Source organism: Aulonocara stuartgranti (assembly GCF_965226115.1).
Source record: "Aulonocara stuartgranti genome assembly, chromosome: 3".
Lineage (NCBI taxonomy): Eukaryota > Metazoa > Chordata > Actinopteri > Cichliformes > Cichlidae > Aulonocara > Aulonocara stuartgranti.
Genome location: NC_138941.1, coordinates 65,456,491 through 65,469,116, shown reverse-complemented (window position 1 = coordinate 65,469,116; position 12,626 = coordinate 65,456,491). Strand labels below are relative to the sequence as shown.

The following is a 12,626-nucleotide window of genomic DNA, read 5'->3' as shown; positions in this document are numbered from 1 at the left end:
CTGTGAAGACTCCCCAAAGCTGGTGCCAGGAGTCTAGCGGGTCCATCTGAACAAAAGGCTCTTATACTTAAACAGATATACGTGTGTTTGCTATACCATATATCAACAAAGAGAAGATAGGACCTCTCTTATGCCGCAGTACGATATTTAAGCCCTTATAACACTAGATCCAAAACTAAAAGGGATGAGGCGAGTGCATCTGGTATGCCTGCCTACCCTTTCCATGATACCTTTCCCATGGTGGAGGTTGCGAATCCCCATTTTGGTGTTGAAGATGACCGAAGCCGTGTTATTTGTGTTTACAGGCCATGGACTGAATCTGAATGTGCAGAGGCATGTAAAGATTTAGGAAACCCGTTGACTAATGTTGATGAATTTATCACCCGACACAAGCAACTCTGCTCCTCGTACCGTTTAAACGGTCAGGAAACACAAGCCACTTTCAGGAAGTGTCTCACATATAACTGGGCTCGGGTGCGAGGCACCTACACAGGGAGGGATGGTAATACCGTCCTGCCCTATGGCCATGCAAATTTAAGAGGCCAAGTTGATGGGGTTTATGAGCGTCTTAGAAATACTTTTAAAGCTTCTGTAGATTACAACAAAATCGCCCAATGCATTCAGAAGGCAGGAGAAGATGTTCATGAGTTCAGGGCGAGATTAGAGGAAGTTTTCAAAGAACATAGCAGCCTTGAAGAGAGTGCAGAGAAGGCCAGCCCATATCAGCAGCAGTTAAAACATGCTTTGATGAATGGCTTTCATTCACCCATTGCTGATTTCATCAGAAAACAAAATGTTAGTCATAACACTGACGGGTCCGTTGAATGCATGAACTGGGCCCGCCATGCACAGGAAGTCATTAAAAATAAAAAAAAGAAGTCACAAAGCTCTGAGGCCGCTGCTTTATTAGCAGGTGAAATTTTGTTTCAGGGACAGGCTGGAAGAGAGCAAAATAGAGGCAGGAATAGGAGAAATAGAGGCTCATGGCAATTTGGGAGGAACCGTGGTAAAAGAGATGATAAGTGCTATGCATGTGGGGAAATGGGCCATCACGCAAGGGAGTGTCCTGATCGCATGCCTGAAGAGTATAAACGCCCTGATCCAAGAAACCCTTATTATAATAAATGACTAGCACCTGTTGACACTGCTAACACACATACATGTACAAATGATCCCTTACTTTGTCAGAATTTACAACAGCCTGTGTTTCAAACTCTAGATTTGACAGAAGTATTGTTAATTCTGTCAGGGAAAGAAGTAAAACCAGTTCGCACGTTAACTGTGCAAGGCAAAACTGTTCAATTTCTGTGTGATTCAGGTGCAGATAAAACTGTTTTAAAAGATCATGTGTCAGGAGTTGATCCTTCAAATGGCACAATTTATGTGAAGTCTGCAAATGGTCAGTTAAATCAGCATAGAATCTCTAAACCAGTGTGGATTAGAGATCCTACCACAGGAGAGGCAGCTCAGGGTTCAGTTGTAATGTGCCCAACTTGTCCGGTGAACCTCTTGGGAAGAGATATGATGATGAAACTTGGAATTTCAATAATTCCAACATCCATTGGGATGATAGCTGCAGGAAAAGGTGAAACTGCTGAGACAATGGTTCATCAGGACAGTGGGGATTTGCATTATTACTGGACACTTGACCTGTCGGCCTCCAGACCTGATCAAATAAACTGTAGACTGTTAGCTGCAGCTGAGGAAATGTTGACAACTAGCCATGACATACAGCCACCAGAAGACTTGCATGTCACACTGAGATTTAAGACCATGCCTGGGCCTGATGAGGCCTACACAGATAAAGTGCTGAAATTAGGGCCACAGAGAATCACCTTAAAAGCAATATATACTGATGGTGAAACCATGGCTGGATGCAGTGTGATCCCTTCTGAAGCTGCACAACAACTTTTTACAGGGCAAACACCACATATTTCACTGACAAAGAGTGGCACAGCTGAGTGGACAGACTTAGCATCTTTGGTGAGACAGGGGGAGAGTGTTGGAATGTGGCAGCAAGCAGGAGGGGGTTGGGAGACAGACGTGCAGCACAGCATCTTTCGTAAAAAGCTGGGATGGGTGACACATACTACACCACAAACACATTTACAGGGGAGTGAGAATGACACAGCAGAATGATATGTTGTAGATGTCAAAGATCACCCGGAGCTTAAACAGGTCCCAGAGAAGCTCTGGTCTACTGGGAAGACTGATGTGGGGTTAATAACAACAGCGAGTCCAGTAGTAATAAAGCCCAAAACGTCGTTTAGGCCAAGAGTGAAACAATATCCCTTGAAGCCTGATGCAGTAGAAGGCATTAAACCAGTAATAGAGGATATGATTAAAGCAGGGATACTAGTTGAAGCTCCACAAGCAGTATGTAATACACCCATCTTCCCAGTAAGAAAGGCTGATTCACAGTCGTGGCGCATGATTCAAGATTTAAGAGCTGTAAATCAGGCAGTGGAGAGTATAGCTCCATGTGTCCCCGACCCCCACACCTTATTAAATCAGCTTAAACCAGACATGACACACTTCACCGTGGTAGATTTAAGTAATGCTTTCTTTTCCATACCAGTACATGAGAATTCACAAGGCTGGCTTGGTTTCACGTATCAAAGTCAAAGTCAAAGTCAACTTTATTTGTCAATTCTGCCACATGTACAGGACATACAGAGAATAGAAATTTCGTTACTCTCAAACCCTAGATGAAATAGCAAATGAACATTTAAATATAAGAGAGTGATTAAAAAATGCAAATAAAATAATTAAAAAGTAAAAATTTAAATAAATACAATACAATTTAACAAGAAAGCTATGCAATATACAATATACAATATTCAGGTAAGGGTAAATGACATTGAGTGTAAACCAGGCAGAGTAGTGCAAATAGGCAAATAGTGCAAATGGAGATTTAGTAATATACGGTAAGAGATAGTATAACAACAAAGTCTTATGAGGTAGTGGCAGTCCAATGCTCCACAAAGTGACTGGTAACTGGTGCAGGCCAGTGAGTGAGTCAGAGTGTGTGTGTGTGTGTGTGTGTATGTGACAGAGTTCAGTGAGACCGTGGAGGAGAAGAGGGGAGAGGGGGCAGAATCGGGAGGGAGTTAAGCTTCCTGACAGCCTGATGGATGAAGCTGTCCTTCAGTCTGCTGGTCCTGGCCTGGAGACTCCGCAGTCTCCTCCCTGACGGCAGCAGCTTGAAGAAGCTTTGCATTGGGTGCGTGGGATCAGCCGCTATGCAAAGGGCTTTTTTAGTGAGACGGGTGCTGTAAATGTCCTGGAGGGAGGGGAGAGAGACACCAATGATCCTCTCTGCAGCCCTCACTATGCGTTGGAGGGTTCTATGACAGGACGCATTGCAGGTTCCAAACCACACAGTGATGCAGCTCGACAGGATGCTCACGATGGTGCCTCTGTAGAAAGTGTACATGATGGGGGCTGGTGCTCCTGCTCTTCTTAGTTTGCGGAGAAAGAAGAGACGCTGCTGTGATTTCTTGGCCAGTGCTGTGGTGTTGTACGTCCAGGAGAGATCCTCTGTGATGTGCACACCCAAGAACTTGGTGCTGCTCACTCTCTCCACAGACGCTCCGTCAATGGTCAGAGGAGCATGTTGGGTGTGCACTCTCCTGAAGTCCACGACAATCTCCTTCGTCTTCTCCACATTCAGAGAGAGACTGTTGTCAGCACACCACGTGGCCAGGCGTCTCAACTCACTTCTGTAGTCGGTCTCATCCCTGTTGCTAATGAGACCCACCACCGTTGTGTCGTCCGCAAACTTGATGAAGAGGTTGGAGCTATATGATGGAGTGCAGTCATGGGTCAGCAGAGTGAAGAGGAGGGGGCTCAGCACACATCCCTGCGGGGCCCCCGTGTTTAAAATGATGGTGCTGGATGTATTACTGCCGACCCGTACTGCTTGAGGTCTTCCGGTGAGGAAATCCAACAGCCAGTTGCACAGTGAGGTGTTGAGCCCCAGCTGGACCAAAAACTGGTCCAGCTGGGGCTGTTGGGGGATTATAGTGTTGAATGCTGAACTGAAATCTATGAACAGCATTCGAACATATGAGTCTTTTTTGTCCAGGTGTGTGAGTGCTGAGTGGAGTGCAGTGGAGATAGCATCATCGTTTGAGCGGTTGGGCCGATACGCAAACTGGAAGGGATCCAGGGAGGGGGGCAAGACAGTCTTGATGTGTTGCATGACTAGTCGTTCGAAGCACTTCATCAGGATGGGAGTAAGTGCAACAGGACGATAGTCATTAAAGCAGGAGGGAGATGACTTTTTTGGGACCGGAATGATTGTGGTGGCTTTAAAACATGTGGGGACGACAGCCTGGATGAGTGATATGTTGAAGATGTCTGTGAAGACATCAGTGAGTTCCACTGCACAGTCTCTCAGTACACGACCAGGAATGTTGTCAGGACCCGGAGCTTTACGTGCATTGATCCTGCCGAGGGATCTCCTCACGCTGTCCGGGGACAGAGTCATCACCTGGTCACCAGGAGGGGGTGGGGTCTTCTGTGCAGTGGTGCTGTTTTGGACTTCAAAGCGAGCAAAGAAAGTGTTCAGCTCATTCAGCAGGGGGATAGTGCTATCACAGGTCTGTGGTGGGGGCTTGTAATCTGTGATGGTCTGAATGCCCCGCCACAGGCTCCGTGAGTCTCTGCTGTCTTTGAAGTGATGAGATATTTTCCTGGAGTACTGTCTCTTAGCCTCTCTGGGAGGCCATGGGAAAGGTTGGCCCTAGCTGTCCTCAGGCTCGCCTCGTCTCCATCTCTGAAGGCAACATTCCGAGCTTTCAGCAGCCTGTAGACCTCTCCTGTCATCCATGGTTTTTGATTTGCCCGGACAGTTATGGTTTTCGTGACTGTTACATCCTCAATACACTTGTTGATGTAGGCAGTAACAGTCTCTGCGTACTCCTGGCAAAAAGGCAAAGGCAAGGCAAAAAATACACATACACCAGATTGCCGCAAGGTTTTTGTGATAGTCCTACAATTTTCACACAGAATATTACAAATTGTCTGTCTGATTTTGTGATTCCATCACATCCACAGATGTTGGTATATGTCGATGACATTTTAATTGAAGAACTGGAAAGACATATCATTGGCATTGCTGACTCACTTAGCTGAGACAGGTAACAAGGCCTCACTTTCCAAGCTACAGTGGGTAAAGACAGAAGTGAAATTTTTAGGACATCTGCTTAGTGCAGCAGGGAGGAGCATACATCCAGAGAGGAAAACAGCTATCTTGGCAGCACCTAGGCCAGTGACAAAGAAACACATGATGCAATTCCTAGGGTTGCTAAATTTCTGTCGATCGTGGATGCCCCATTACTCTGAAATTGCGCAGCCATTATTAGATATGATGTACAGTAAACCTTTGGCTATGTCAGAAAGTTTAAGTTGGACCCCTGAGGGGGAGCAAGCTCTGTGCATGCTGAAACAGATGCTGACAGGAGCATCAGTTTTAGGACTTCCAGATTATAACAAGCCTTTTGTTCAAACTGTTGACTGTAAAGTACATTTTATGACATCCATGTTAGCACAAAAATGTGGAGGTGGAATGAAGCCAGTAGCTTATTATTCTAAGAGGCTGGTACCAGTGGCTTGTGCCTTACCTCACTGTGTGCGATCTGTGTGTGCAGCCGCTGAAGCCGTAAAGTGTTCTGGTGAAATTGTTTTGTTTCACCCTTTGACCCTGCTGGTTCCACATGAGGTTGATGTTTTATTGCTGCAGACTAAAATGACATTCTTGTCACCTGCAAGACACTTGTCTTTAATGTCACTGTTGCTCTCCCAGCCACACATAACTATTAAGCGGTGTACAACTTTGAATCCCTCTACATTGTTGCTCACAGAGGAGGAGGGTACACCACATGTGTGTAGTGAGCATGTGGAAACACAGTGTAAACCTAGAAGTGATTTAACGGACATACCACTCACTGAGGGCAAGGTTTGGTTTGTTGATGGTTCCAGTTTTAAAACAGCAGAGGGAAAGTCTAAAACGGGCTTTGCTGTTGTGGATGATGTGCAGGTCATTCGTGCCGGGCAGTTATCACATTCCATGTCTGCCCAAGCAGCTGAGATAGTGGCTCTGACGGAAGCCTGCAAAGCAGCTGAAGGGCAGGCAGTGACTATATATACAGACAGTCAGTATGCATATGCTACACTTCATTTCTTTGCCGCTCAGTGGTCAAGACGAGGCATGACAACATCAACAGGGAAACCGGTGGAGCATGCGACACTTTTACAGGACCTGTTGAAAGCAGTCTTACTGCCCAGTAAAGTTGCAGTTTGTAAATGTGCAGCACACACACGTGGCACTGACCCCATTGTACTAGGCAACGCCTTTGCAGACAAAATTGCAAGAAATTGCGGAGTAAGTGGCAGGAAGACCGGGTACAAAGGGGGGGGGGAAAGCCTCTAGGGCCCTTCGTCTCAATCCGGTGAAGAAACCAACTGAGCCACAGGTACTCATCAGAATGGCTGGTAAAGTGTCGTCTACCCTGCTGGGTGTAATGGCTTTGATGTCATCATGGTCAGCTGTGGAGACCCTGTATGTCCAAGGAAACCACACCCAATACCCTCATGGCTATTCTACAAACTTTTGGTGGCAGTTTATGAATACAACTGCTCACTTGAACAATAGAACGGACTGCTATGTGTGTGCTCATATGCCGTTATCCGCATATACATCTGGACTGTGGCCGTACAGCATACCAGAGGACAGGAGTTGGTGTCTGTTGGGCTTAGCAACTCATCCTGGCAACAGAGTCCTCTGGTCCAAGGTCAACTATAGTGCACCTTTGAACATCACCTGGAGTAAGTCGCCACTTCTACACGTGAATTGTTCTGGGCAAACTGACTTATTGGCCTGGCCTCAAGTGTCAGACCCACTGCCAGACATAATATTGCTGAACAAGCTGAACGCAGCTCAACTGCCGTTGTGTGTGATGAACAATGGATCACTGTCAGTGGGGGAGTTGCCGCTTCGCTTATGTGGGTACATATACACCTACTGACCTCCAGAGAATGAGAGCAGGTGTATGAAATGCTTGACCAGTGCGAAGTGCGCTGAGAACTTGACATTAAGGAGGACTGAATGCAAGTCCAACCTGGCTTACAGAATACCAGTAAAAGCAAAGAGTCAGAAGTGGACAGGATGTGCAAGGACGGTGCCGAGCAGTAAAGGAACAAGAGCCTCACCTAACTCTTTTGGAGTGACAGTAGACACTGGAGTGCCGCGAGAATTTCACATTTGGAGTGGAGGAGCTAAATTCTTCCAAGGTCTGATCCCAAACATCGGAGTTGCAGAGGTGCGGGATCATGTGGAGATCAACCACTGTGGAATGCACACCAAGCTTTTGTAGTCTGCTAAAGACCACAGTCCTATCACTACACAATTGATTATACACCTCTAAGCATATATGGTTAAATATTTCCTAATACAAATGACAATAATAAAATCTAAACCCATCAATCATCGTCATCATCGTCATCATCGTATTCTCATGAGTCTTACAAACGTGTTATGTTATGTTGCATATGCTATATGTTTTGACTAGTGTTTCATGGGACTGGCAAGGTCACCATTTAAGAGGTCAAAGTCATTTTCACTGTTGAAACTAGTTTTTTTGGGAAAAACACAAAAGGTCTTTTTTAAAAATGAAAAAAAAATATTTTTGTTTCTGGGTTTTTAAGACTTAGGAGAACTGTATTTTGAAAAACAAACAAATATAAAAACAGTCCATTATGCAACTGGTTCCTGTGCAAACATAAAAAAAAACAAAACAAAGAAATATAGATTTTTTTAGATTGTCTGGAGGTCAGAGGTCTGGATTGATAAATTGGTGAGGATGATATTTCTGATATTTCTGTATGATGTCTAAATTAAAGAAATAGCACAGTGAATTAAAGTAGTATTTATGGGATGATGGAAGGAATCAAATCAAATCACTTTTATTGTCACATCACATGTGCAGGTACATTGGTACAGTACATGTGAGTGAAATTCTTGTGTGCGAGCTTCACAAGCAACAGAGTTGTGCAAAATACAATAATGTAAACAAGCAAAATACAAGAATGGCTACATCTGAAACTAATAAATATATGTACAATATATAATAGTATATGCATTTCTGGATGTGTATACTAAATGTTTTTCTACGTGTGTGTGTGTGTGTGTGTGTGTGTGTGTGTGTGTGTACACATATTTTACAAAATTTAATCTATATTAAATCTTCAGTCTTCCTTCTGCTGCTTTTAGTGTTTTTGTTTTTTCTTTATTTAAAACCACGTGACCAACAACAGAGTGGTAGCTCAGTGCAGCTTAATGTTGAATCGCAGTGTGTTGAAATGTCTCGGAGCTTTTCTCAGCCAAAATGATAGTCCACAGTCAACTATCATCCTGGCATTCAGTAAAGAGCAGGATCCAAAGAGGAAAGAGAGAACAACCTCACAGGTTTATGAATGAGAGGATGTAGGGAGGAAGGTGGGTGAGACATATGCTGGACTGAAATTTGGTCTGATGATAATTCCTCTATTTAAAGAAAAACAATGTTTAAAGCTTCTTAGAAGAAGTCTGCTTAAGATGCATTAATGTAAGTTATTACTGCCACCTGAAGCTGACTGAATGTCTCGGAAAGACGAGTGACTGGCTGTGTCTTAATTCAGGGGCTGCATCATTCGGAGGACCCATGTCACGTTTATTTGGATGATATGGATGTTTGAGTTCTTTAGGGTAGAAAACACATAGGGAAACTAATAAACAACTGAGCTACCCTAAAGAACTCAAACATATCATCCAAATAAACTAAAACTCAAAACACTGGGTCAACAGAAGGCTGAGAAGGCTGAGAAGGCTGGAAGTGCGAAGCTGTGTAATGGGATGGTCTAGCCTTGGTGGAGTTAAACTCAGCCGTCTGCTCCTTACTATCTAATATATAACAGGACACTGGAGAAAATTCTACCATCTCACGCTATTGTTTAATCAGTTTTCTGTTTGGATTTTATGAAAACTGTAACTTTAATCGCAGCCAAACCAATTTACTGATCAACAAATAAAACACTGAAAAAAGCCAAACAATAATATTTTTATGTTATCTATGTTAAAATAATGAGCCAGTAGTTCACTGTTCTCGCCGGCTCTACTGAGCCTTGACAGTTATCGATCTGGTGGGTAACAGACATCTCTAAAAATGTCGAAGCACTTTTGCAAATATGTGATATCTTGACAAATCGAGCAGATATTTGAAGCTTACACAGCTACTTTGTCGCCTGAAAATATAATAATTGTTTGTTCTGTGACCCAGAAGGAGTAATATAATAAACTCTTTAGTTGTGCAAATTACAGGCCTTTCTTCTAACTACCTTTTCTTTCCAAAATTCTTGAAAAGAGAGTTGACAGTCAATGAATGACCTTCCTTCCTACATAAAAAAGGCACATATTCCATACAACCATTACTTCAGTGTCTTGATGACATTAAGGCTTGGATGTCTCTTAACTTTTCAAAATTCAATGATAAAAAGACTGAGGTGATGACTTTTGGTAGCCCCACTGAGATGCCAAATGTATATTTAGATTCCTTGGCTCGGTATGTTAAGCCAACTGTCACAAACCTGCTGGTCAAAGTGGAGTGTAATGAGAAAAGATGACATTATATGCCACGGTAAATGCACTGCCTAATTGTTACCTCTCCCCACTGCCTTCAGTGGCAGGCAGCAGGAAACAGATCAGGAGGCAGAGATGATCTTTAAGTTTAACATTACTCACAATATTGCCAAAGATTAATATGGAATTTAAGCACAAGCACGTTTCAGTAACTTATCTTTCTTGTAGATCTGTGCTCCAAATAAAGAACTTTATGCTGACAAGATTATTAGTTAAAATAACAAATTTTAAGTTACAAATCAATATTGTCTGCATGGACAGATATTCCACATTCCATATATCATCATTCAGGTCCTGCATCAATACATTTCCATATTTTTATATCTATAAAAAAAGCTGACACTTGCTAGACTCTATCAAAGGTGTGAGCATCACAGCAGATGCCTTTGTGTCGAAGTAGCTGAGGATAAAACACAGAAAAACACAAAGTTGATTTTCCTGGCCTGGGATTTTATAAAAATATTCAGCAGTACATCAAAAATGAAAGAAAACCATTAATCAACATATGAACCTTAGTTGATGCTGCTGAAGTGAAGCAGAGCAAAGTTACAGAGGTTTTATTAGAGACACAGCTAAGTGTTTTGAAATTTCGCATAATTTTAAAAAGTTTGAATTTGTTCAGTAGCCTATTGAACAGCAGAAATGAGACTTTCTTTTCAGAATTAGGTAAAAGGGAAAAAACAGCGGCCGACAGCACTGTAAACAACAGTAGACTTGTGAGTAATAAACAAGCGAATAATGCAGAAAACAGATTTTTTTGACGGGAAACTGTTCTTGAAGTACACATAGACAGAAAGAGAGAGAGAGAGGGAGAGAGCTGTGCATGAAGTGTGATTTTATTGTTGTGGAAGTAAAACAGCAAAAGTTCATGACGATGTTTATGTGAAGGGTTGGATCTTCTTTAGCTGCTGGTTTAGTCAATATTGTTTGGAGAGAGACAAAACCTGCAGCTTCAGAATCTAGTGGAAAAAGGGCGGGAACTCAAAGCACGGATCAGCGAGCTGTCGGCTTTCAGCCCCGACCGTGTCCGTGCTGTCGTGAGAGAAAGGCGACATCTCACTGATTCTGATCCGTCGGTGGATCCACGCTTTGTGTTTACGTCTTTGTGCAGAATCGTGTTCCTGCTCTCATTTACTATTTCAGCTGTTTGGTTGTTGTTATTTGTTGAAATTTTCTGAGGTTTAACCTGAAATTCTGGCATTTTGGTCAAAATAAATTTGTATTAAAAAATCAATTCAGGATTTTAATGAATCGATATCACATTATCCAAGCTAGAACCGATTTTAATCGATAAATCGATAATTAAAAACCCACCCCTATACATAACTTTGTGGACATGTAGCCAACAGTAATGTTATAACGTTCTTTGCAGATATATAAGTGATCTAAAATTTTATACTTGCTTTTAAAAGTTTATTCTTTGGCCACCACGCTTCAGCCATCTGCTGGGTTTTTTTCTTTGTTGAAAAAAAAAGCCACAGCCACCACTGCGCTATGAATTCTGGCCTATGTTGGGACATAATCAGCCTTCAAATGGGGCCTCGAGGGATGCAGACGAAGTATAGATAGATAATATAAGTGTAGATACTTACATGAAAACAAACATAAAAACTTGATACTGTCACTGGGTTTAAACTAAAGGAGTGTTCACAAGAAATCATCAGTATCAAACTGTGACAATAAAAAAATGTTCATTAAAGCAATCAAGAATGAGTTTGATGTGAATCTTTGGTAATGCATGGGGGAAGCTCTGTGCCAATTTCATCAACAGCTACGGATTTTATCCTTTTCTGGATGCAATACCTTGGCCTCCAGTAACACTATATGGAATCTTAGAGTCATTTTGACCAGGATTTCTCCTTTAATGGAAATATTAAGCAAATATTTATGACTGCTTTCTTTCATTGCTGCAATATCTTGAAAATCAGAAATATCCTGTCCCAGAGTGATGCTGAAAAACTCGTTCATGCATTTATTTCTTCTTGTCGGGAATATTGTAATTCATTATTATCAGGATGTTCTTTTTTGCGTTGGGACACAGGCAGGAAGCGATGGCTGCTGTTTTATCCATGTGTGGATGCACATACCCAGCTCCCAAATTGTACCCAAATACTGTACGTCCCTCCATCCAACCACACACTTTAGGGACTGTGACCACCCACTGCACATGCTCCACCGTGGTATCACTATGAATGACAACATCATCCAGGTGGCAAACAGCATATGCAGTGTGAGGACGCAGCTATCGCTACAGCAGGTGCTGAAAAATGCCCGAGTCTTCAAACAAACCTAACAGAAGTGTGATGAATGGTACAAACCCTGCACTCACTTCTTAATTACCTGGAAGCACCTTAAAGACAACCGGCCCCTCTCAACTGCGACAAATCATCTGGAGAAAAGGTAAGCATAGGAGACCAAACACTGAGGAACAAATCCTCGTTTCATCCTATGATAACAGCATTTTCACCATTTCAGCCAATTCCTTTTGCACAATTTGTCTCTTGTGCTTAGGCAACCTGTAGGGCCATGAACGCACTTTCCAGGCTGCGTTTCAAATTGGTGCTGCATGAGAGTCTTGCAGATGGTCGGGGGATGAACACATCTGCAAACTACTGTTGCAATGCAGGAACATCTGCTTTATTGGAACGTGTGAGATGCTATTCACAATGCATCTTAAACACACTCATGTTAAAACTTCATTCCCACACCTTGTTTTTAAGAAAAATAATCTTTAAAATGGTTCTGATGTGTGCTGCTGTTTTTAACTTTTAACAGTTCTTTGCTGCCACTGTGAATATTGTGTTCTTTCCCTAATTAAATAAAGGTTACACAGCATCACTGCTCCATCTTCTGGAAAAAAAAGGTATTACATGGAAATACAGCCCACATCAAGAGTTTAAATATGAATGAAGGATTGAAATTTAACTGAGGTGAAACACGCAATGAA

At 42.6% G+C, this 12,626-nt stretch overlaps 2 protein-coding genes across 2 annotated transcripts in view; one reads left to right on the top strand and one right to left on the bottom strand.

The window, feature by feature from the left end:
• Positions 1 to 12,626, top strand: part of LOC309694439 (matrix remodeling-associated protein 8-like) — a 209,255-nt gene that overhangs the window by 72,167 nt on the left and 124,462 nt on the right. The gene's annotated exons all lie outside the window — the stretch shown is intronic.
• LOC309695203 (uncharacterized protein) overlaps positions 1 to 12,626 on the bottom strand; it is a 58,256-nt gene that overhangs the window by 24,130 nt on the left and 21,500 nt on the right. The gene's annotated exons all lie outside the window — the stretch shown is intronic.